Source organism: Boleophthalmus pectinirostris, unplaced genomic scaffold, assembly GCF_026225935.1.
Source record: "Boleophthalmus pectinirostris isolate CB_2022bp ecotype Guang Dong unplaced genomic scaffold, ASM2622593v1 HiC_scaffold_22, whole genome shotgun sequence".
In the NCBI taxonomy this organism is placed as follows: domain Eukaryota; kingdom Metazoa; phylum Chordata; class Actinopteri; order Gobiiformes; family Gobiidae; genus Boleophthalmus; species Boleophthalmus pectinirostris.
The window spans coordinates 13,583,292-13,611,262 of NW_026571190.1; the positions used below are offsets into that span (position 1 = coordinate 13,583,292).

General features: G+C 35.6%; 1 protein-coding gene across 1 annotated transcript in view; it reads right to left on the minus strand.

Moving 5' to 3' along the window:
* Positions 1 to 27,971, minus strand: part of lcor (ligand dependent nuclear receptor corepressor) — a 90,835-nt gene that overhangs the window by 39,407 nt on the left and 23,457 nt on the right. The gene's annotated exons all lie outside the window — the stretch shown is intronic.

Genomic DNA, 27,971 nt, shown 5'->3' on the forward strand with positions numbered 1-27,971 from the left:
AAACATGCCAAATGAGTCAATGAATATTATGATGTATTGAAACAAGTTAGACACAAACAGATAGGCCTAAAGAATACAAACCTACCTAAATGTAGGTATCAGTTATCAGTAGTAGTACCATTGTTATAATGATTAACAATTTAAAATGATTATATTTTTTGAATGGGTAAATTCCTCAAAATGTTGCATGTAACAGGAAGCTGAAACCCAAGAATTGGTCAGTTATAGTGGTCACATAAATGTAAAGGTAAAGGTAATGGAACTTTCTGTTGGGGGCCTGCAGGGATATGCTTTTGCTACCCTTAGAATGGTTCACAGTATAGCATTAAACTAATCTGTCTTGTATTTATTTCATTACAGCTGTTTTTATTTCAGTGTACCTTGGTCTAGTGGCATGACCTTCTTGTCTCCATGGTGAAAGATATGTCTAATGGTATATTGTGGAACAGTCTGGCCAAAACAAACCATCTACATGCAGAAACGTAACACAGTATATCTTTAAAAAACAACTGAAAAAAGAAAGAAAAAGAAAATATAACCGCAGGCGGCAATGATCGGCCCTCACGCGTGCTTGCGCTGCGCCCCGCAAACGCCGCAGCCCGCAAACACCGCGCCCCGCAAACGCCGCACCTCACACTGACCGTAATAAGCCTAAGATTAAACCTTACCCTAATCGTAATCCTAACCATAGCCCCAACCCTAGCCCTATAAATCTTAATTTAACCCTGCAATTTTCAAAATTTGGCAAAAGAAAATATCCTAAGATGGCCGACTTCCGGTTTGTAAAGGGGCGTGGTCACAATATACATTTTTGTTCTTATTGCCATGATGCATCTGGATACCAAATTTGGTTTGGCTACGCCAACGTTTGTGTCAGGTCGTCCCATTGGCAAGGATACAATTTTGGCTTGTTGCCATGGCAACACAATGTAAATGGGGTGTGAGCATCATTGAGTTTTTTAATCGAGACCATGTCACAAATGTGGGTACCAAATGTTGTATATCTGTGACAAATAAAACCTTATTTTTACATACAAATTTTCTAGGGGGTGCTATTGCACCCATTTTTGTATTTTCTTACATCAATCTGTTCAGGGTCGGGGTGTGAACCCACGGTTAAAATATGAGTGAAATTGGCCAAAGTTTGTGCAAATTATCAGGCGTCGAGGTTTGATGGTGAGCCCCAAAAACAAACCCGAAATTTGCACCGTTGCCACGGCAACACCGTTTGACCTTTTAAAAAGCTTTTAACAAATTTTTATGTCCCACTTGTCTAGATGATACAGAATGATTCTGGTGAGTCTGGGTCAAACGCCATATGACGAGTTCGTTCAAGTATGAGGACAGGAATTTGTGCCTTCGTCGCCAGGTCGCCGGATCAATCCAATATGGCCGACTTCCTGTTGGTTGCCTAGCAACCACGTAATATACTTTTTTGTTCCTATTCCCATGATGCATCTGTGTACCAAATTTGGTTTGGCTATGCCAAAGTTTTTGTTGGCCGTCCTATTGGCGAGGTCAGATGTTTAGCCTGTCACCATGGCAACACGATGGGGAAATGGCATGGGGTCATCCTAGACTTTTTTGATCGAGACCATGTCATGAATCTGTGTACCAAATTTTATATGTCTACGACAAAGTAAATTTTGGCACTACTGTGCAATTTCCCTAGGGGGCGCTATTGCGCCCACCTGAGATTTTCTTATATAAATCTGTTCAGGGTTGGGGTGTGAACCCGCGATTAAAATTTGAATGAAATCGGCCAAAGTTTGTGCCAGAATTTGTAGTTGTGTTGTTGTTTACCAATGGAGAGTTTATGTCATCGCTATGGCAACGCCATAAAAAATATAACATGGGTGTTACTGACTTTTGGATCAGGATGCCAAAATGGAATTTTGTGCTAAATTTCAGAAACTTTTGAACAACTATTTGGGAACAAATGATTTTCTTCTATATTAAATTTTGTTTCAATCTATAGGGGGCGATAATGCGCCAAATTAATAATTTTCACATTAAGTAGCTTCAGGGCAGAGAGTTTAACAACTGTTTCAAATTTCATTGAAATCGTTCGTTTGAGCAAATGGGAGCAATTTGTAAATCTCCAAAATTGTGTGCATTATTTGTTGCTTCACTGCTCAGAAACCGTAAGACATGTGTGAAAAATGTGGATAACTTTTGATGTTCCACGTCTTGAGCTCGTTCGGGTAAACGCCATCGGAGGAGTTCGTAAAAGCTTAGCCAAATTTAAGCCAATATTACTGCCCCCTAGTGGAGTGCAGGGTGTTGGCGTAATAATATTTTTTCCTTGTCTTGACATGATTGACTTCTGTGTCAAATTTTATGATTGTACATGCAAATTTTTTTTTGTGTCATTCGTATTCCCTAATGCATTTTGGGTCGTTTGGGGGCGCTAACGAGCCATTTTATTTATTTTTGGAAAATAAAAATAGCCAAAAGTTAGAGAAGCGTGAGTTTTACCAGATGGCAAAATTTCAGGACTTTTCATCATTGTTCAGTGGGTGAAAAATGGGTGAGTCTGTTAGGAGAATAACCAACCGATACGAGAACAATGTTCCACTTTTTTTTGGCCGACAAACTACATATTTTCGGAAACCTCAGACGCATTGCTACGTGATGGTGAGGGTCCCTGGTCACTATTGGCAAGTCACATCGCACCATTTCATTTTTTGGCCACTCGGAGCATCGCTTTGCGATACTAATAGGCCCTTCGCCAGTGCTTTTTCAGTTTGAGAGAAGAACTCAGTCTAAATATGCAGGTACGTGTGTTAAACGTGTGTGAATGAAATGAAACACAACTAGAGGTATGTTTATGATGAGGAAACAACATTATATAACATAGATGAGAAAATAGTGTAATATGGGCTATTTAAAATACGAATAAAATAAGGAAAAAATATGTACATAATTTGCACTGATTTTGACGTGTTTCATGCTGTTCTAAGGGGTATATCTGTGCACAATAGGAGGCACACTGCAGACTCTTGTTTCTCTTGTTTAAGCACAGAGTTCGAGCCAAATGCAGCTTTATCACATCTCGTGTCACTCTCTCCATATTAACTGTAAACACTGCGCTGCTGTTGCCTAGTAACCACATACAGCGAAACATAAATATCATTGGACCCATCCCCCAAAAACACACACTATTCCTCCACTACATTCATTATCCACACAAAGAGGTTAAAAAAACAGCTCTGAGGGCAGCCACGGAACAAGGTGTGTCCAAGATCAAGTCTACAACAAATATGTGGAGTTTACATTGAGTTTCAATCATTTTTTTGTAATTAATTGGTTTCGGAATGATGAAAAATTAGGACTGTTGCCATAGCGATTAAAACAAAACATTATATATTTTCAATACTCCTCAAAATGATACATAAAATAGGAAGCTGAACTAATCAAATGATTGAAATGCCTATGTATAGAGATTGTAATTTTAAAAATCATGAATTGAACATTAAAATCCACCATCTTATTTGTAAACAGGCTCAGGCAGCAACTCTGTAGTGAGCATGAGTTAAAATTAATATTTATAAAGTAAACAAGAGTCAAGCAGTTGTGTAATTTTATGACTACAGATTGACTGATACTGATTAGCATACCATGTCCCTAAACCCCAAACTGAACCAATTTTTGAACTGTTCCTAACCTACCCTAATCCTAACCCTAACCTTAACACATAGGTCAAAAATAAACATTTACACGTGTTTTAGGACCAAGTTTATGAGCATCCTCTTTTTGCCACTTCAGCACAGAGCTTCAGAGCAAAAACAGGACTAAACCAGGTATGAACTGGGACTAAACCAAGAGAAAACCAGGTCAGGATTAAACTAGGTCTAAACCAGGTCTAAACCACTAAGGTCTGAACCAGGCCTAACCAAAGTCTCATAAAGACATAACTAGGACTAAATCAGTCCAGTTCTATACGTAGAATTTAGATTAAACCAGGACTAAAACAAGACTGGATCAGGACTAAATTATGAACATCATGACTACAACCTGAATTAAATCAAAACTCATTTATAAAAAAAAAACAAAAAAAAAAAAAACATTATGATTTATTGAGTTTGTTGTAATTTAGCAACAACTTCAGTTGCTACTGCCATGATATGAACTTGCCCATATATTATGCAGCTCTTCTATAGTTTCAGACACACAATACACATTTCTCATTGTTTCTCACTGAATAAACAGCTTTCTGAATCACATTAACTTTTTTGCTTGTTTACCGTTTGCAGAAAGCCAGTATTTTGCCCCTCAATCTGCACAATTTATTTATGTAGCAACAACAAAAGCCACTGGATTTCAACCAATCTTCTCATTCCCTCTCTCTCACTATACACACACACATATATGTATGTATGTATGAGGCCTCATTATCCTCATGCTGCTCTGGCTCAGATCCAAAAACAAATTAAATCCAGTTATTCCTTAAAAACCTCAAAGTCTAAAGTCCAGTCATGTGCAAGGTTCACGTCAGCTCGAGCGCTCCGTGCCTGGCTTCTCCATAGCTCCTGTTTTAATTTGGTTATTACGTCTCTACATATAGATTTAACCCCGTCATTGATTAATTCACGCATTTTGACAGCCAGGCAATGTTGTTTTTTCTCTTCTCAAATTAGCGCGTTGGAAATGTATATAGAAACATACATTAAGAATTTTCGCCCACACGCATACCACAAAGTTGCCTTAAACCTAAACATGCAAAATTCATGCGGCCTACAAAGACTCCTTTGATAATCAAAAATAAGAAGCTTCAAAGATTTTTTTTTCCTCCACGTCCCTCCAGCTCCGTTCTGTTTCAGCACAGGCGATGTACGTCAGTCTTTTAGATTTGGTGTGCAAGAATCTGGTCATTTGAATAAAAATACAGAGGGATAACAGACCACAGAATTGCTATCTACATCTCAAATATGGAATAATACCAATACATATTGGCACTTGGTAGATTACAGTATTTATTATTCCTTTATTAAGATGCACTATTAGTAATGAGGGAGTTTCCACAAGTATATTGTGGTCTATACATTACATCAATTATGCAACTCATTGTGTTACAATTACAGTAATAAAGCAGCACATTGAATAGAATGGGGCGGTGGCTGTCAATCTGTACTCCAAATATCAAATAAACACTTAAGTCTTATCATTACCTTACTGAACTTTTCATTCAGGAAGTTCTGTTTTAAAACATAGAATGTACTGTAATTGCATAACAAAGACATGATAAACAAGATGAGCAAAATGTGTTGTCTTTTTATAGACATTTTTTCTTGAATTGCCTCTACAGTATGTTATGAAATTCACGTGTATTAGTTTATCAGTTTATATTTTAGTCTTCTCGCGAATGTTAATGTCTTGAATGCTACTTTTTAAAGGGCCCATATTATTTATTTTTTGATCTATGTATATAATGTTGTTTCCTCATCACAAATATACCTGGAGCGCTAAACTCCATACAGCTTCACTTGAATCATTTCTAGAATTGCAGATCTCTACCAAACAACAAGTAAAAATTTGCTGAAAGCTACTGCTTCATGACATCACAAGGTGGAACAGAGCATTTTGAGCTTTGGAGATGTAGACTAATAATGCAGGATTACTCAAACATGTGAGAATGAAACAAAACACAACTCTGGGTATGTTATTGATGAGGTAACAACATTCTAACATAGCTTAAAGCTCAGTGGAGTCAATTTTGCGTAATATAGGACCTTTAAACATAAACCACAACTCCAATTGCAGTTACAACACATGTTCTGAAAGGTTGCAATTCTATATTTTTCCAAAACTGTGTAGCCTTAGAGTAAGCACAGTAATAGCATTAAGAGTAGAGTAGATTGCATATAAGTAATTTAGAAGCTAGAATATGCACTTCAAACATGATATTCATTCTCCACAGTGGAGCAGTTTCCATGTTTGTCTTTAAACCCTGATCAGAGCCTCCTTATCTGCTTTTCTTCCCGAAAGGAGCTCAGGGAAATCCACGGTCACAGCACGAAATAAATGTGACGGAAAAACACACAACGTCCCAACGCCACAGAGCGAGTGTCTCCGAGCTGCTCAAAAATTCATTCAAATCAGAGGGAAAAACAGCACTTTCCACATCTGCACTGCAGGTTAAAGAGGCACATGTATTATGAGTGGTGTTACATCAAAATAGAGTTGTCAGAAGTATCGAAAATCACATACTATAAACATTTTTTTAGAAATCACATACTCATTTGAGCAGGTATGGGTACTAAAAAGTCACAATCACAGGATATAAGGGAACCTTTCCTGGAAAGCTCTAGAAAGATCTTGCTGTGAACAGAACAAGACCACATGCCCATGGACCACTATGTAATCTACCTGGACAACTGAGGCATTACACAAATATAAGACCACATGGTAATGTTAAAGAAAGCACCCTAAATTGATGCTGAATATTACATTCTATTGTCTACAGAAAGAGTTTTTAATGTTGTTATTTAGCATTATGGTAACTGAATCAGTATTGAGTATTAAGTCTATTCCTTGAAATCTGGGTTTGAAATTTGAGTTTTGGGACAACACTACTTCAAAATGATATGATTCTAGTACCCATTCAAACAAGCAGTTAAGTCAAATGAAAACCGTGACCTAAATGTAAACTAGAACTAAACTAAGCTAAAACCAGTAAGCAACCAGGTCTAAAGCATTGTGGATAAAATCATGCACAAATATTTTACTCAATTAAATTTTTTTTAGATGAATATATTGATGCACTGAATGTTCTAGTCGTGCAATTACTCAAATGTTTGTTCTAAATATCAGCTTAAGTCTTTTGGACAGCTCCACAGTCAATCCTCTGTCAGTAAAAGCACACGATTTGGAGCAAAGTTTAGATTTTGCATAGGAAATTTGAGTTTTTAAAAATTCTGTTTATGTTCAAGAAATGAAATAGATTTTTAATAAGAAAATTACAATTAATTTAAAATAACGATTGATGAATATGAGGAAAAAACTCTTACATTTTTGCCATAATGCCCAGATCTAGTCTCTTCTCAAAGTTAAAACTACTTTATATCCATATTTCCTTCTCACCTCAGACAACATTTCACCCACAAATTTCTTAAAAATTCTTCAAGACACTCAAAGGAAGCCACAAACCAAAGTCAGTGCTCTAAATATAGTCCAGAGCAGAGTATTAATAATTGAGCAGGAGCCTCTGAAGAGCTGGGCCTGATCAAATCAATACCTCATTAAGTCTAACAGGCTTCACAGGGACAGGAAGTGAGACAGGAAGTGAGACAAGACAAGGGGACATGGCAGAAAACAGAGTGGACACAATAACAGTAGTAGTTAGGGCTGTAGGCACTTAGATCTTTAATCGATTACCTGATCTTGTCCTGACCTGTCTTAGTCGAACAAAATTTGTATTTGCCATTTTATTTATTTATTTTTTCATATGGGACAACAGGAGTGAAGTGAGAAGTGAGTGAGTTAGCTGTAGATATAGGTGTAGGTATTTTTCAGGTATTTATATGTAAAGTATATAGTACATGTATTCCTATTACATTAATGCATAGTTGTTTTAGCATGAACTTCCATGCAGTTGTAGTCTTGTGAGCGCACTTTAAGTCAGATCTAGTTTTGAGCGCTTTTGCCACACCCCTTTTTAGTCGACTGCTTAATCACAAGTACTGCTGACAAAAAACATAAAGTACGCAGGATAAATACAAAACTTGATTAATGAAACAGTTTAAAGCTACCTATCCATGCTGTTATGTGTGTTTGCGATAGAGAGGCAAAGTTGCAAAGCAAAGACAGCTGTGCATTGTGGGACACTTGTGCTGTACTCAAAATCTCATATGATTTTTGAATTATACATAGCTAGAATAAGTACAATTATACATAGCTAGAATAATACTAACTTACAAGTATGAGGTTTAAAAATGTACTCAGAAAGTTTGTTTTATCAGAAAAATCGAGTCAATTGCAGTAATTAGATAACAGCTGTGGTAAATATTTATCACAATTTTACATCAGAATTGAAGCCATAGCACTGCTCACAATGGAATCCTGATTTACAAATGACTATTGAAACTGAAAATGTATTTATACCGAGAAGTTTTTAAGGCATTTCCCTATATGATAAAGTCACATGATCGTCAGCTCAGAGACAGAGTGGCTTTAATCTATTCTCTTCACATTATAAAGCTCCCTGTCACCAAAGCAGAACACACATTTAAAGGGGATTTTTACATGAACAAACTTGGGTCTACTCACATGATGATTTATTAGTAACTTACTTTTAAATCTGATCCTGCTCCTAAGACTGATCCTAACATTAACTACCGTCACTACTTGCCTAACCTTTATCTAAACACCAAACATAACCTGTTTTAACCCATATCTGAACTTTAAATCATGTTGTTGATCTAAAAAGAAAAGATTCGTAGATCATAAAAATCAGTTTTTTTTGTTGTTTTTTTTTTGTTTTTTGTCTCCACAATGTAGATACAAGTCCTTCATCTTAAGGGTTTTCATGCAAATGCTGCAGTGGTATATTGAGACCTCATCTCATATAATTACAATGCACACTCTACCTTTTCATTTTTGTCTGAAACACTCACAGTGTTAATCAAATCTACTTCTTCAAAACAAAACAAAACAAAACAAAAAAACAATAACAAAAGCTCTGTTCAAACCAACCATAACCTTGGCAATGCCTGTGACACATTTTCAGTCATTTTTATGATTTAAAATGAGATTGGAAAGTGAACTAAATCATCAAAGATAGTGTGTGTGTCTTTCTTGTTGGGAGGATTGGGCAGAGAAAGTAGCGTGTTTTCTATGGCGTTGGAGCTCTTTGAAAGAACAAATACAAGAATAAAAGCTTGTTTACTAAAAGTCGCCGGCACCTCTGGCAGTGCATTAATAAAGTCAATACAAAGAGAAGAGAGAGAGATGGGATCCTATCAGTGAGGACTATGGATAACAACACAATGGACTGGATAATGTAAAATAAGGCAAAGCAAAAGCATTAGAAACAAATGAAATGGGTCTGAATGCATTCAAATATAAGCAGTAGTTCTCAAAATGTTACATCTGTACTGCTCATGGTACAAATAAATGCAACTTTCTGTGTTTTATAAATCTAGAATTACTTGGACTAAAATTATTTGGATAATTTCATCCCTGGAAGTGACAATCTCTACTGAACTAAATGTAAAAGGTAGCTGTAAACTTGAAAAGTTCCGCTTCATGACATCACAAGGTGGAGTGGAGCATTTTGAGCTTTGGAGATGTAGATAGACAATACTAAAGAGTTACTCAAACCTGTGTGATTGAAATAAAACACAATTCTGGATATGTTTTTGACAAGATAACAATATTGAAACATGGCTTAAAGCTCACAAAAATGTATTTTGTGTAATACAGGATGTTTAACTGCTCAGATTCAAATGTTTCAAAATTCTTAGACTTACACTTTTGGATTAACAGTCTGCCTGGTTCACAGACAAAAAATATTCCTTCATAATTAGTAGCAGTCTTATTTTGACCCTAAGAGCTCTTTTTACAATATATCTATACAAGTACAACCAAAAAGACTGGTACGATCACTTAGCATAGCAGAAATCTTGAGAGCTTCCTATATCCAAGCATGGTGACACTATATAAACATATATACTATTGGAGAACAACAATGGATATGACAGTAATAAACATTCACATTTTTCAAGCCACCATTTAACTTAGATTTACTTTAGAACAGTTTGAATGATGTCTTGTCAAATCACTAAACATGATTAGAAGTCTTTTAGTTTCAGGAGCAAATTAGATTTCTATTATAGTTTTATAACTGTCAATCTCCTGCACAATATACTAACATGAAATTTGAAAGAATTAATCTGATGACTGTCAAATAAACAATTTCAACTTTGTTCAAAGTAAGGCTGCGCAAATAGCATTTTACATTGTGATAACATTTACTGCTCCAGTCAGTTTGACAAATACATATACGTAATTACAAAAAAACCAACAACTGTTAATTACATATCAAGAGTCAAAAAACATGTATATTCTTTCTGTACAGGTTCATAGGTTGGATTCCCTCTCTCTCTCTCTCTCCCTTACTTCTCTCGCTTTCTCCCCCACTCTATCTCTCTCCCTTTCTCTCTTCTCTCCCGTTTACGTGTGACTCAGACCATTCAAACTCTCAGCGTCATTGTCTAAGAGGGATTTCATGTGTATTTTAGTCTTCTCTGCTTTGAAGTCAAACCAGGAAGTGAATGAGAGGCGGTAACTACATCCAGCTATCTGATTGGACGACTCAGTTCTATATTTACAACCATGAATAGCCCACTATCCATGGAGAATTTGGAAAATATGGATCATCTGTATTTTTCAGGATATTCTATTTTTTGTTTTCTTTGTTGTTGCCACTTTTTCTACTGAACCAGAACATTAGATTAGCAGTAGGCCTATATAGGTCAAGTAATATTATTGGTGGGTTCATTTCCTTATGTGAGACCTCACTGGTTTCTTGTCCTGGTCTGATCCTGGTTTTAGCCCAGTTTGGACCTGCATTAGACCTGTTCTAGTCCTGGATTAGATTCAGGTTTATTTGAAATAGTCCTAATTTTGATTGTGTGATTGGGTAAGTATGAAGTACTCTGAAAGCCACTGAATTGGAGAGAATTATGGAGCACAATATGAATGAAAATATCTAGCCTTTCTGTCCAGTTTAGTCCAGATGAAGACTTAGTTCTGCTCTAGTTTTGGTTTAGTTCCAGGTTTTATCCCACTTCCGAATGAGTGATTATGCACTTATGAACATGAATAGTAAATAAGGTATCATTAAATCTAAAAAATATCTTGCCTTAAAATATGCAATGATATTTTTACCAAATGTCAAATCAATAAATATTTTAATATCATATTTCAAAATCAATGTTACTGCTTATTCCTATGGGACATTTCTATCCTTGTTACCATGGACACACCATACAAAAACTCCTATCTGGCTTGGTTTACGTTGTATGTGATGGATTTTTTGGTCTTATAAGCCACTCTTTGACTCGGAGCGTATTCCAGGAAGGATGGGGGTGGTAACTAGGTCGAGCATTCTGATTGGCCGCTTCCCCGAGCCCTAACATCAAACGCGGAGTGATGGTTTGAATCCATAGCAGCTCAGATGAAGCGTACAGAAGATGACGGCTAATGCAAATGTACATGTTCTCCGGGGGCACAATTTGGGCTGCATAACGCTATACTGCACGGCATCATGGGTAACAGTGGGCGGAGCCAGTCCTATGGGTTATATAGAAAGTGTAAACGCCAAAATATCAAAGCACATTTAGGACAATGTGGTTCAGAAATTACCATGTTGTTTCATGTGATAATGTGGGGTTTTATTAGAGTAATGGAGACAAATATATAAATTAATTAACATATGTGTTATCACCATGCATCTTAGAGAAGATTTAGAGGTAAATTATGGAAAATCTATAGTGTTTAATTCCCAGAGACAAAAATAATAATGTAATAATTATGAGGCTATTCACATAAACACAAATATATTAGATCAGACTGGAAACTTACCAAAGGAACTGCATTAAACCAGGACTAAACCAGGACTACACCAGACCTAGGACTAAAACAAATCTAATAGATACTAGCACCTACATACTGAGAACACCTAGCATAGCTTCAGTTTATAGGTAATGTTTTTGAGTACTTTTAACACGGTTATGAATCGCTATGGCATCAATGCAATACTTTCATCAGTGGATAAGATCTGAACTTCCTTGAACCTCTTTAAAACATGTTAACATCAGCTCTGATTGTCCGTCTTTCTCACGCGATTAAAATGGCAGCAGATTCTTTACAGTCGAAGTTTAAACTCAGAGGAGAAGTGAGTTTTCTGCTACTGACGTCATGGCGATAGGAGCAGAATCAGTCCAATTACTTCCTCATTATCTCATTATTTCATTAGAGCCTAAAGCAGGAAACAGCAGAGCACTGCATCCAAGCGGCTTCCTGTCCGTGACACCTGCATTGCTCAACTTGGCTGCCACCAACAACACTTTGTACAATAAAATGGAGTGGATAAAAAAAGAAATAGGTGAGAATTAGAGCAGGACAATTTTGAGAGAAAAATTGAATTGCAAGTTTTCTGACAAGTGTTGATTTGATTTGCGATATGCAGGTTTCAAAAGTAAGACTGTTTGATTACAATGTCCTTTGAGAAAATCTGGAAAATCTGGATGATTGGTTTCTGTAGCGTCCTCCCTCCTTTGTCCCCTATAGTCACTAATTTGACATTAGATTTGTTAGACTTGTTAATAATCCTAGTCTTAAAATAAGTGTGTTCATTTCAGATGTCCTGCCAGTCACAAATAACCACAAAAAAAACTGTGACTGTGCTCCAAGACACAATGACAGTAAGTACTAAATCAGATCAGGAATCCAGCTTGCAACCTTTGCCATATAAAACAATTTTTATTTTTATTTTTTTCATGTGACACCTATACATTACACTAGCCTTTTATGCTTTATCCATTTGTGAAACTGTTACACAAATAGTATTACATAAAATGTAAAAACATAAGCTTACTTTGCTTATTTGACCTCCAAAAGGGACATTTTTGATAATTACATCCACAAATGCGACAATTAAACCTAAATGAGTCGTTCTTTTATTTTTTAATTGTGAAATCTAACACTTGCTGCTGTTTGACAGAGGTGGAGAGAGGGAGGTGTGGGAACGGTGCGCTAACAAGACACAAAATGAAAGTAATTAAAGGTAAGAGAAACAGGCGGGGATCCATTATTAGAGGTATTACGGTACAGCTCTGGCAATGGGCAATTCTTTCAGTTTGTGCCAATTAAGACATGATTTAGACAGAAAACAACAGCCAAGGCATGACTCCAGCACATGTGAGGGTTTGAAAACTCACCAAAATCTAATCGCTCCAGTGGGGGGTGGTAAAGTGTAGAACGTACAATTATCAACAATAAGAGCAGTAAGAAGGCCGTTATTAAAGGGTTTGGATGGTCACATACTTAAAGGTGCATTGCACATCTTTTCTTGTGAAGGGCCTGCCACATGATTGTCTCTATGGAGATGTTATTGTTTTGACTGGAATGATCTATGGTATGACTTTAAATATATCCATCTAGCATTTATTCATTATAGGCATAGCTATTGCTCATAAATACAGTAATTCCTTCTGCGAACAGGGGCAACTCTCCACAGATCTGAATTGTAATAATCCACTAAAATGTTACACAGTGCACCTTTAAGTAATAGTTCTTATTTTCTTTATTTGTAAAGGGACAGTACATATTAATGAATATTAAAAATGTAAATATGCAAAGATTATAGCCAACGTGGCTAAAGTTGAGGGATAATTAAAGACACTGTACTTAATTTTTACTGTCTTAAAATGTGACAAACAGAACTACAAAGTTATTCCTCACTCACAACCCAATTATTCACCAGAATGAGTTTATAGGCTCTTGTTACAACTTCCAGAGAGGAAATGGAAACAACAACTAGCATGCTGATAGTGTACATCCTGATAAATAAAACATACAACATATACAGCGGTCTCTCATTTTTCACCTCATCTATTTGCACTGGCCACAGCCACTTCAACCACTTTCAGCAAGCGAGTAACCAGGACTAATTCAAGCTTAGACCGTAAATCAGGACTTTTGTCTAATTCACAAATCACTAATCAAATTATTATAACATTATTTATGAATTATTATAACATTATTTATTATTGACAAGTCTACATATTGTTTATATTTTCTATGGAAGGAAGGACAGTAATGTAAGTGAGAACCCTAACAGCTGTGACTGAAGCAGATTTGAGCAGGCTACGATCGGACTGTCAACTTTGGTTTGTCAGATTTTCTCCACAAATCCTATTATAGAAGCTCAGAAAAACCAAAGAAGGCCACAGAACAAGTCAAAATTACACTAGCTTCTTTGACATTCTAAAAAGCTTTATTAAAGCTAATTACAGAGTAGTTGATATAAAGTATTAGCTGTAAACATTACAAAATAATATCATTGAGCTAATTCTACAAATACATACACATGACAGAGTTAAGATTAAATCAAATTAAACTTTTTGCTTAGATCCTGGCAAATGAAAATGTCTAGAGGCTAAGGAGGCTGATGGCTCTTCTGCTGACACAGTTAAATAATTATGCTATATCAGTTTAAAGGTACATTGTGTAACTTTTCTGGTGGAGGGTCTGTCAAAATGTTATTGCTTTGTCTTTAATGTTTCACAGTATCGTATTAAACCTTTCTATCTTCAGACCAAATCTGGATACCAAATCTGGAGACCAAACCATACCAAGTTACAGGTCAGATCTGTGGAGAGGCAACCCCACTCACAGTCAGAATGCCTGTTTTTGTCACAATGCTTGCATTTTTGAGTTGTAAAACCACCTCCAACTGAATAAATGTAAGGTAGAGCATACTGTGGAACTTTCCAGGTAGAGCAATGAGCAGATAATGGACCTTCCACAAGAAAAGTTACACATTGCACCTTTAATGTAGCAGGTTTTGATTGGCTGACAAGCAGGAAGCAGGACGTACTAGTGAACTACTATAGGAGAGTGCAAATGATAAAATTTTAATCGATTCAGTAATTTTAGTTTGTCAATGATCAGCTTGTATCTTTTTCAATTGAGAGGTTCACAGCCAATCTTCTATTAGTAAAAACAAGTAGTCTGGAGCAGGGTTCAAACTTAAGAGGAAGAAATTTGGCTACTTTTGATGATTAAATGTCAATGAAGTCTTTATTGTTTATGTTCAGGAAATTAATGTTGAAACCTATTTTGAAGAAGGACACCTGGTGTACAAAGACTATTCAACTTATAGAAAATATGAAGAGATGTTATAGGCATAAAAGAACACACAAAACGCATTGGCCTTGAACATACCTTAACCTCTCTCTTTTATGAGGAAAAAAAATAAATTAAACCTGTGCATATATATTTACACTAAAGGGAGGGTCAATGTTAAAAAGGTGCCACGAGATGATAAAAAACAGACAATTTTATCTGATGCTACTTTCCAAAGAACCTGTTTCATTTTGATACCTTATTTCCAAGTGCTCAGTGTCTTTGGTTCTTTCAAGTTGAAGTGCCATATGTTTCTAAGGCACATGTTCCAGTCTGTATAGGGCTTTCACTGCACTGAAGGTCACTGAAATGAATGGTGACTTTAAATAGGACGTAGGAGTTTTGTAAGCGAGTTAGCTAACAGATTTTTCAAAGTATTCAATTTGGTGGATAACAAGAAAGTTCAAGAGTCTACATTAGAGTTCAAAACTGAAGTAGCTTCTTAGTGTTGGAAGGGTGGTAGTTCAATTCTGGCTAGTCTGCTATATAATTATAATCTATGACACCCATGGATCATCATGTTATAATTGGTACATTTTAAATCACAATACTGATATAAAACAAGTCTGCAAATTTCCATGTTAAATGGAAATTGACGTCGCCACAAACATCATCACATCAAAGAGTCATAAAGATGTTGGCACTTCCAAAGCATAGCTACAGATCACACTAGCGAGTAGCAGATTTTTTTTCCATTTATATCAAAATGACTAAGTTACTCTTCCAAATCTTACTTGTAACATTGATTAAGAAAATAAAATTGGAGAAGGTCTTGAATAGAGAAGAACAAAAAGTACAAACATGCATGAATCATGCTAAATACAAAATCAAGAGTATAAATGAGAAAGAGAAATGACAGTAACATGGTTAAAAATTAAATTATGCATAATAGGTCCAATGTGGCTTGGTAGGTTTATTGGTAAGGTTGGAGGCTAGATTTTTGCCACTAGCCCTGCATGAAGCCTCTATGTTCAAATGGCAAACTGTGGAACATTCCACCATTTCACCAGAAAAGTAAAAGAGTGCACCTTTAGAGACGCTTTAACTACTTTTTACTGTGAAAAACAGAAAGTGTTCATTTTCAAATGGTTTGCAGTGGTCTGTTATTCTTCACAAACCAAATGCATTCCGGCATCCTAATTATTCACAGCGATGAGTTTATAAGCGCTTTTTTACAACAACTAGTATGTCATCGCACACTTCCTGATTATGAGATAATACACAGCAGACTCACTTTAACCTCAAGAGCTGCTTTATACAATATATCTGTACTGGGCAACACAATTTTGCTTAACTTAAGAAACTTAAAGACTATATATTTATCAGTCTTTTTGATGGAAAAATATATAGTCTTTTACAGCCAGTGAGCCTCTAGGTTGACACATTGTTCACATACTTTCAAGTAATACCTAAATACCATACTATTTTCTTCTATTTGTACAAACTCTCAAAACAAGCTGTATTCACCAATTCACTAAAACAAGCAATTACCATTACTACAATACTATGAAGGGCGATGGGATTGATGCGAGGACAAAAAACAATATCACTGTGAAAGAAAGATTGAACCTACAACCTTGCTAAGATGTAACCCTCCATTTATCCTTTTTGTTTATTGTTATTTTATTGTTACAATCGTAGTTATAGTGCTTGTTTACTATAATAAACAATATAAAAGAGAATGCTGTTGACACAAACTAACACAACTCCGGGAATGTTTTTGAGGAGGTAACAACATTCTAACATGTCAAGTCAATTTTGTGTAATATAGGGCATTCAAGAAACAAAATTTTTTTGTTGATTTCAGTATCACTGAGCTATTGAAACTGTAGTCAGTATAAAGTAGATGTGGTGGTTGTTTCAGTAAAAGTTCATTTGGAATCACCACACTTTTCACTATACCTGAAACAGCACATCCTTATAGGAATTACACACAAAAAAAAAAACACACACACACACACACACACACACACACACTGACAAAAACAGAGTCAAGTGAGCTGGTTTGTCTCCGTGGAAACAGTAACAACATCGCAGTCCGTTTGTTAAAGACCAGCGAGAGAAAACTATTATGGCGTCCGCAATTTGCCTTAATTAATAATGATTAGAGCAGGGTTGGACTGTTTACCGGAGCGCAGGGATGGAGACGAGATTAACACACAAAAATCAATGGGTTTTGATACAAGAGAAAAGCAAACAAGAAAAAATAAGTAGGAAAAATGGATTTAACTGTGTGTAAAAATAAACTTACTCAAAATGTTTTACAGGGCAACATAAATACATGAAACCAAACTACAGTAAAAGAACTAGCAACCAACTTATTTCTTCTTTGACTTCAGTGTATTGTAAAAGCAGCTATTAATGGGAAGAGTGAAAGATACTGAATATACACTTAAAGGTGTTTTGCTGAATTAGAGCCAGAAGGAAGCAATGCCAGGGACAGGCAATTTAAGACAATCAGAAATGTTGTTGGATAAGAACCAGGTAAAAACAACCACATAACTGGCTTTCTTTTTAAAATAAAACTTTTTATAGTTAATAACATACTTCAGAACATACTACATGGCAACAGATATATTTTAATGCAATACCATGGAAGTTCGTAGCCAAAGGAACAATATTTCCACGGAAACTAGCAGTTTGGGGGAGGTGCAAGAGATCCAAGCGCCATCACAGTAAGGACGCATATTTTTCAGTGCAATAAAGTTACATACTGCGACTTTTACGACTTAAGTACCTATTGCTAATCTTGAGTGAAACTGTGTATACCATATCCTTTTTTCTTTTCTTTTTTTTTTACATATCAATCAATAGTTGTATTAAGTTCTTCTGTCAATAAAGTGTCATCTCCTCGTTAGAATCAGAACGCAGAAAACCTTTTAGTTGTTGTTTGGCTAGCTTCCCATAGCGGGCTCGGAGATTCATACTTAGACTGTAATTATGGTACTCGGATTGGACCATCGCAATTACCTTCCCAAGAAAAGGAAAATGCACAATCGCAAAGTGTGTAGCAAAAAAAGGTTTTCTCTGCAGAAATGAGCGAACTTAGATCAAATGGGAAAATAGTGAACGGGTCACAACAATATCAACTCATCAAGGAGGAGTTGAGTGCTTTTTTATACTCTCAGCATCTTTAATGGAGAAAATAAGAAATGTTGCTTTACATTAAAATACACAAAGCTGATAGGACAGTGTATGAAATGAGGCACTGTGAATCTGTATGAGAAGGGAAAAAATTGTTACTTATCTTCGACCATATTTTGTTTAAGTTGTACAAATGATGCAAATTTGGAGTGTAGTTAAGGACATTTTCAGTGATTTTTCAATGAAATTTTTAAGCCACTGTTAACTACTCTGTTGATAAATTCAATTTCATTCACTAAAAAATCTTAGTTGGAATATTTTTAGTTACTTGAAAATAATAAATTAACAGAATTAACTTTTTAAAATAGTGTTCATTGGTGCACCATTAAAGGCTCTGTACCAGATTTTTGCCTTGCCCCAGTACAGATAAATTGTTTAAGCCGCTTTTCCTGAACATAAAAATAAGTTTGCTGCGTGCTATCTATATCAAATTATGAAGTGTTTTCTTGTCCAATAATCAGTAACTATGTGATTTGCATGCTACATGTTACTGTAAGCCACAACTCAATGAGCATGAGTTGTGGTACTGGAGGCACGCAGGCGTCATACCCCTTGAACCTGTACCAACATATGAATAGGGCTGTTCCTGCTTACTTGAGTTCTGGTGGCCCTCCTGTCCTACAAATATCTTCCTCATATCATACCTTATGGCAAAACTTCCCTCTGGTCTTTCAAAGTTGTAAAAAGCACTTCTATACTCACCATGGTGAATAATTAGGATGCTCAGAATTCGTAAGGTAAGTGGGAATAATTTTGGACTACTACAAATTGTATAAAAATATTGTTTCACATTTTTAATACAGGTACAGGATCTTCAACTATGTCATAAATAATTTCATATATTTACATTTGAGCTAACAATTGCGTTTTACAGATTAAAAAACATTTTTTTTAACAACAAACCTATTTTCACTGCCTTTCAGTGACTACAGTTGTGAAGTAAGCACTTTTTGCCATCACTCAAAATACAAATAAAAAGACTGCAGTTTTATTTTATTCTAGTTGCCATTTTGTTTGCTTTGTCACCCCAATCTATTCACACACAAAAGCTAAATAAACACATTGTCTTATTCTAAGTTTGACTGCAAACTGTCCTCTTGTTTTGTACATGAGAAAAACATTATGGTCTAAGTGGAGATTTCATGGCTCCTTCTTAAAGTGGCAAACTTGTGACCGGAAAAGCATTTGTGATGAGGAGCGGCGATGGGAAAAAGCTCTCACAAACATCACGGCCTTTTGTTTCAGCTGCACAATCACCAGCTCTGATAAGATCCAAAACACTTGAGCTGCACAAGAAACAAGACACATGTGAAACCATGGCTCTCCAACGCTTTGTGCCTCCAAATCGATTCTAGCATCTACTGCATACTGGTGTTAAGGGTTTAGTAGAAGCATGCATTATGTAAATGTAAAGAAAATGTTGGAAGTGAATCAACATTTTTGGATGCGGAGAGTTAAAGGGCACATCGATTATTTTATTTATTTTTATTATTAAACCATTTTCATTTATGACAAAAATAAAACTAGAAATATCCGGCTCCATCCACTCTGTCTCTTGTCACCCCTCTCTCTGTAACTGCTGCAGTGAGCCTAGTTATTTTGGCCTTAAAATGTTTATATTAGCCCATTCTACAAGATCTTGGAGTTTTTATTTCTCTATATTGTTCATAGATAAATTCCTATTTGTAACATGAAACTCGGTTCCAAAATCCCCTATAACTGCTAGCCTCGCGAGCTGGGTGATGTCACGCTCCCTTAGTCCACTTCTTTATACAGTCTATGATTGCAGCCAAAAACAGAGATTTCCTTAATCTCTAGTGAGATCCATAAATTGAAGTAAAGTTGTAATTCGCAAATTAACTCTACATTACTCTTCAAAAATAATTTACCAAAGGCATGGTGGTACTGCAGTTAGCACTCTCACCTCACAGCAAGAGGTGCAAGGGCCATGGACTGAAAATGAGAACATCTGATCTGTTACAATCCTGGTTAAATAAAGAATATATTTTAAGGTCCTACATTACACACAATTGAATTTTGTGAGGTTTAAGACATGTTAGAATGTTACCTCATCAAAAACAGCCCTGGAGTTGTGTTTTGTTTCATTAACACATGTTTGAGTAATCCTTTATTATTAATCTGTCTACATCTCCAAAACTCAAAATGGTCTGTTCTACCTTGTGATGTCATAAAGCAGTAGTTTTCAACAGCTACCTTTCACCTTTAGTTTTAGGTAAAGTTTGACAGTTTTAGGGTTGAAATTATCCAAATGTTTCTGGTTAAGATGTATGGACTTTAAAAACACACTTTGTGTATTGCAACATGACATCACAAGGTGGAACAGAGTGTTTCTGGTTTGAGAGAAAAACTCATATGCAGGATTTGTGTGTTAAACATGTGTAAATGAAACAAAGCACGATTCGTTTGTAAAGAAAATATAGATTTAACAATATCATAATATGGGCCTGATCACAAAATGTGATTGTGTAAACATAAGCTCTTTAGCTCTTTAGCGTTATGGCTCTCGTTCTTGCTCTTACTTGCTTGTCCCCATGAAGATAGATAAGGTTAAAGCTATACTGTAAAACAATCCAGGCAAAGCTATAAAATCTCCATGGACACAAGCAGATGGTGGACCCTCCATCAAAAATGTTATACAGTGCACCTTTAAAACAGACAATCCGTATCACTTCAAAGTCCAGGAGACAGCTGCTTTGAGAATAAACACTGAATAAACTTAAAATCCTGGATAGACATTTGGAGCTGGAGAAAAACAGATGTGTTACAGATTAAACGAACCCTGACCCTGATCCCAGCTATCGCTTGAAAAACCAACAATCTGCTACTTTTTTCAAAACGTTTTCAAACTTGGTCCATTCGCTGATCGAGCTAAACAATCTCCACTGCTCCCCACTTGACCTATATTTCACTTCCATTAAAGTCACAGTCACCGCAGGCAGCTAGGAGACAGGAGGCAAGGAGCTATAAGGCTAGGACACATGGGGGAGGGGCAAGGAAAGGAGACATCAGGGGGTTGATAAGCACAAGGTGAAGGGCCACTTCGTTAGGGTTAGGAAACATGTTTAATTTAAGGGTGGGAGCAAGACACGGAGTCCACCACATATAGGTCATAAAAAACAAGATTTTATTTCCTTTATAATAATACATTAATAATTATTTTGATTACATATTTCATGTTTTTTATTGTAACTTACTTCTTATTTTCAAGCACAGCAACAGGGGCATGCCAAAATGGTTGCCTGACCAGCCAGTCCCTTTTCTATTTGCATAACATGTCTCTCAAATGCAGAAGACATCTCTCTCAAAAATCCTCAGATCATTCAAAAGAAAATATATAATTTCCTTAACCTGAGATAAATAACAGTTTGGTGCTTCAATTGTTGATGTCGAAATTTTTTTCTCATAAGTTGCCATGTTTTTTTTTGACACAAACAGACCATGCACTTTTCTGATTGGTTAATCCACCTGTCAGTCACACAGCGGTTGTAAACTCATACATCTTTGTAAAGACAACTACTCTATCAACCAAATGTAAAGAATAAGATCATACAATTACCACAGCAATAGCACCATACTTCTGTGAATGAGAACTACACCAGAACAAAACCATGACTAAACCATGACTAAACCATGACTGAACCAGCATTAAACCAGGACTAAACCAGGACTAAAGCACTAAACCTAGACTAAACTAAACCAAAAAAAAACCTCTGTGACAAACACACACACACACAGAGAGAGAGAGAGAGAGAGAGAGAGAGAGAGAGAGAGAGAGAGAGAGAGAGAGAGAGAGAGAGAGAGAGAGAGAGAGAGAGAGAGAGAGAGAGAGAGAGAGATCTCAGTTCCTGGATAGTATAATGTTTTTCTATATGGAGTTTGCTTGTTCTTCCTGTTTTTGGGGTGCTCTCCTATTTCACCTTTCATCATCCTTCATCTAGGTTCTCCTGCCCAAGATCCTGGCTGTCACCTGACAGGTGAAAGGACCAAATGACAACAATGGATGGGTCAAATGCAGATTTCATTTCCCATTTCCCTCAAAACAATCATGTTAACCTTTATCTGTAGACAGGCAAGCCTACTAAAAATAAGAAACTACTGCCTGGGGAATCTTGTAGGCTGCAATATGTTTCATAAACTTCTACTTATTGGCCACTTTAATATACTGTTTGTTTGTTTAAGGGGGATTTCAGATATTAAACCTTTCTCTCTCCCTCTTTCTCTCTCTCTCTCTCCTTTCTCTCGGTACTCTCTCCCTCCTTTTCCTCTCTTCCTTGCCCTCACTTTCTTTCTCTCCCTTTTTCCTCTTTCTCTACTCCTGACTCTCTCTCTTCTCCCCATCTTTCTTGCTCTTCCTCCCTCTTAGCACATCATGCCACTCTCTATTTCTCCCCCACCTGATTCTACCCTCTCCCTTTCCTTCGCCTTGGTTCTCTCTCCTTTTTTTCTTCCTTGCTCTCTATCCCTCATCTCCCTCTCACTTCTTGTTTTCTCTCTTCCTTCTCTTCAGCTTTTCCTCTCTACCTCTCACTGTGATCTTGGCACTCTCCCTTCAGCCTTAATTCTCTCTCTCTCTATCTGTGAATCACTCCTTTTGGTACTCTCTATCTTCCATCTCTCTCCGCTCCCTGTCTTTCCTACATTTCTCGCTCTCCATCAAACGCCTATCCCTCTCATTAGTACTCTCTCCCTTCATCTTCTTTTCTCTCTCCCCCTCTCTCCCTCCCTCCCTCTCTCCTTGTACATATCTATAGTCATGAGTCCTTTGTGAGGGATTCTCTTAGCGGGTACCATACATGTGAAAATCATATGACGCTTTTTCTCTTACGTACATTTTCAGCTCACCACAAAAAAGGCCAAAAAACTGCAGCTTTATTTCACCGTGGGCTCCTCTTTTACTCTCAAGACAAGGTTCCATCTGTTCCTTCAGCACAACACTATCGGTCTTTAGGAATTTAAAGCATTAGCAACAAGCACTTAATACCACTTTACTACTTTTTAATTAAAGGTACAGTGTAACTTTCTGGGGTGGAACATCACCCGCCTTATATAAAAAAGTAAAACCATACTTTGGAACATTCTTCACCAAGTTATGCTTTATGGCATATGAAGAATTTCTATGGAAACAAGCATAAAGTGCCCTCCTCCAGGCCAAGTGAACATCAGGTTTGTGGAGAAGCGAGGCAGAAGGAAGAAGTTTTTTTTGTTTTTTCCCCAATGAAATTAAAACATGCAAAATGATCCAAAAATTCACGATTTTCTTTAAATTTGTTTTTCGTTAAAAAATTGCATAGTTGGGTTTTAATATAATTTTTCCATGATAATTGCACCTCAAAAACATCTGGAGTAACACTCTGTCCCAATAATTACTATTGAACTAACAATAAATATCAGATTTTTGGAGGGAACTAGGTGGCAGAGTCATAAAGTAATCATTTTAAGAAGAAAAAATACATAAAAAGCAAAAATACTGTCCTTCATCTAAGCAAAAATTAATTACACTTTTTAAATTGAAAAATGTAGAGATTTTTTTTTTATTTAGAGAAACCCTGAAAGAAAGCTGTATGACATAATACAAAGATTGCTCGCTGTCCCGTTCAACAACGTAGAACCAAAAAAAGAAAATTAAATTGTCCTTGGTTAACAAAGGGGTCACAGAATGCTTGTAAAAAGAAAAATTATCTTTATAGATATAATTCATAAAATTGAAAACGAAGGATTCAGAAAGAAGGTACAAATTATATGAGAATAAGTTGACAGATATTATAAGGAACAGTAGAAAATTATATTATAATAAATTGCTTGAAAATAATAAAAAATAATGTAAAAAAAAAGTGGGGTATGTTGAACAGCATAATTAAAGAAGGCTCTAAAAAGCACTCATACCCTGATTATTTTGTCAATGAGAATGGTGTGATAGATGACATGCCAAGCATTGTTAACAACTTCAATGATTTCTTTGTAAAAATAGGTCCTGAAATAGCAGAAAAAATTCCAGAAATAAGCACCACAATACAAGACAAAACATTTATCGAAAGATCTCCAAATACAATTTTTCTCTCTCCTGCAAACGAACTTGAAATTATAACCATTGTAAATTAATTTCAAAATAAATTGTCAACTGATTTTTATGATATTGATATGACTATAGTTAAATATGTTATTAATAGCATTGTTAAACCCCTTACATATATTTTTAATCTATCATTTCTAAAGGGATCATTCCCAGACAAGATGAAAATTGGATCTACAAAAATGGAGATAGACATGTATTCACTAATTATAGACCGGTGTCTTTACTTTCTCAATTTTCAAAAATTCTTGAAAAATTATACAATAATAGATTAGAATCATTTTTAGATAAACATAAAATAATTAGCGAGAGTCAGTATGGGTTCAGAACCAAAAGTTCAACAACAATGGCACTTATGGACACTGTGGAGGAGATAACAAATGCACTAGATAATAAAAAGTATGTTGTGGGGGTTTTCATTGATTTAAAGAAAGCTTTTGACACTTTAAACCACTCAATACTACTCAAAAAACTTAAACTGTATGGCATAAGGGGCATTGCTCTAAACTGGATTGAAAGCTATCTGACAGGAAGACAACAGTTTGTGGAAATAAATGGATATACTTCCGGATTTAGGACTATTGCTTGTGGAGTGCCACAAGGCTAAATTTTGGGACCTAAATTATTTAATTTGTACATAAATGATATATTTAAAACATCTGACACATTAAAAATAATTTTATTTGCAGATGACACCAATATATTTCTTGCCAGTGACAATTATAATCAACTTATTACAATGATGAATACGGAATTAACTAAAATCAAATTATGGATGGATTCCAATAAGTTATCCTTAAATTTAAAGAAAACAAAAGCTATATTTTTTGGTAATTATAAAAGAAATTCAGAACTTTCAATCCATGTTGATGGGGTTAAAATTGAGTGGGTTTCTGAAAATAAATTTTTAGGTATAACGATTGATGAAAAGCTAAGCTGGAAACCACACATCAGATACATACAATCTAAGGTCTTAAAAAGTATTGCCGTAATCAACAAAGGGAAACACATTCTTAATCAAAAGGCTCTTTACATATTGTATTGCTCTCTCATACTTCCATACCTGACATATTGTATTGAAATTTGGGGCAATAACTACCAAACATTACTTCTTCCCCTTTTCAAATTGCAAAAACGTGCTGTGAGAATAGTGCATAAGGTTGGTTATATGAATCATACAAACAATTTGTTTTTCAAATCAAAATTATTAAAATTGTTTGATTTAGTGTAATTCTACACTGCTTTGCTTTTGTACAAAGCAAACAAAACTATGCTGCTGTTAAATCTCCAAAAACTGTTCAGTACACAAGAAGTACATTATGAATTAAGGGGAAGGGTTAAGTTTAAAACAAAATCAGTGAGAAGCACCAGGAAAAGCATGTGTGTATCTGTGTGTGGCGTCAGTTTGTGGAATGGGCTGGGAAAAAACCTGAAGCAGTGCCCAAATATTCACAGCTTTAAAAGGAATTATAAAGAATTTTTGCTTTCGGGGTATAAGGGTGAGTGACAGCACTGGGTGATCTAAAAAAAAAAAAAAAAACAGTACATGGGTGTATATATATGTATGTGTATGTCTCTATCAGTGTGTGTTTATTTATGGATATACATATGTATTTATGTATATATATGTATGTGTATGTATATATATATATATATATATATATATATATATATATATATATATATATATATATATATATATATATGTATGGTATGTGTATGCATGTACATGTGTATGTGTATACATATGTGTACAGTACAAAATGCATACAAAATTATATTTTGTATGCATAATATGTAATTTATTTTGCTATATGTAAATATTTGTAAAGTTCCATGATCAATGTACAGAAACAACCACAAAATTTTGAAACTATGTCATGAATAGGGGTGGGTTCATATAAGTTTTTCTTCTTTCCACTCCTTTTCGAGAAATGTGCTTTTCTGCTGTTTACAATGTGTATGTAGTATATATGATTATTGTTTCTCTCTTGGCACAAACTCGAAATAAAAATGAATGAATGAATCAATCAATCAATTTCAAAATAAAAGCTCAAATACAATTAATAACAAATTAAAGTTGTAAAAACCTGACATTAAATACAAAAAAGTATCATTTGTACGTGTATGTATATTCTTCAAGAGCAGGCCGTAAAGCTGTGGACAGGTGAACTGGTCTGGGCTTTATGTTCACCTGTATCACCCTCTGCTTTTGCTGCAATCTTGTCTACTCACAGCAGCAGATCAGTAGCTTTCAACATAGTGCATAATGGCAGTTTATATGGTTCCTGTGTGTTTCTATCATAATTACTGAGTACTGCATATTGTTATTTAGCAAGTCCATAATAAGAATCACTTATAGATTTTTTTTTTCTTTCCTTTCCCTCCTTAAATGCTCCATACCTAGAAGTAACAATTTAATAACTGTTGATAGCTATGTACTTGAACAGCGTGAATGTTCTTTAATGGTGATTTTGAAGGCTGTTTTTAATTAACCACAGGCTCTTATTCACATATACATAGATACATAGACATCCACACAGAGGTATAGACTGTATAACATAATAGAGGCAGACTGTATGGACCATATATATATATATATATATGTGTGAAACTAGCACCATTTAGTCACCAAGGCAACCCTATAAGGCCAACACTTAAAGATCCGAGAGGAGAGGAGAAAGGACCAAGAAAACACAAAGCAGGTTTATGGCAAGAATACAGCAGGAATAAGCAGGACTAAACCAGGACTAAATCAGGACTAAATTAGGACTTAAAAAGACTAAACCAGGACTAAACTAAACTACGACTAAACCAGGATTCAACCAGGACCAAACCAGGTCTAAATCCAGATTAAATTGGGACTAAATCAAGACTAAGCAAGGACTAATTCAGGAGTAAATAAAGACTAAACAAGGATTAAACAAGTGCAAATAGGACTATACCAGGATCACATGAGTACTAAACCAGGACTAAATGAGCACAAGGCTATGGCAGGAATGTACAGTGGGAAATCAGGACTACACCAGGATAAAATGAGGTCTAAACCAGGACTAAATCTGTACTAAACCAGAGCTAAACCAGAAATAAATCAGAACTACAATGAGGAGAGGGGATAATAGTAGATTTTAAGGTTTATAGCCGTTTTAAACCAAGTCAAAACTTGAACTAAATAAGGTCTAAACCAGGACTAACCATGCACATCAACATATTAGAGGGGACAGAACAATAACAGATTGTGGGGTTCACAGCAATATGAAACCATGTCGAAGCCATGTCTAAACTGGGCCTAAATTAGGAAGGAACTAGGGCTAAAATCTGGCGCACATAATGACTCAGGTGCCCAGGAGATGTAAAGTTGGACTAAAACAAAAAGAACTAAATTATTTTCATTGCAGATAAATGTGATTAATGCCAGGCAAATAAGCAATGGGTCCCCCACTAGAAAAGTTATATAGTGCACCTTTAAATTCATACATAAAATTAGGACTACATCTAGGATCAATATCAAGAATATACAGATTTTTCAAAATATAATATAATTTAAAAAAAAAAGATATCAGCTCTAATCTAAGGGAGTTTAGTAAACATGTAAACAATAGGCAGAGTTGCACAATACTATATAATGGTACAAAACAGGCAATGTTTTAAAAAAACGACAAGTTAGTATATAAAGTACATGACCTCTGGGTGCAGAAAATATCTTTAAATCCACGTCTGAGAGCACCTAAACCAGTTTCCTCTGAGCGACACTGGACACTTCCTGGTCTATTTTTGTATAGAGCAGAGGAGAAGTGGAGCGTGAGGTTTCCTTCAAAACAAT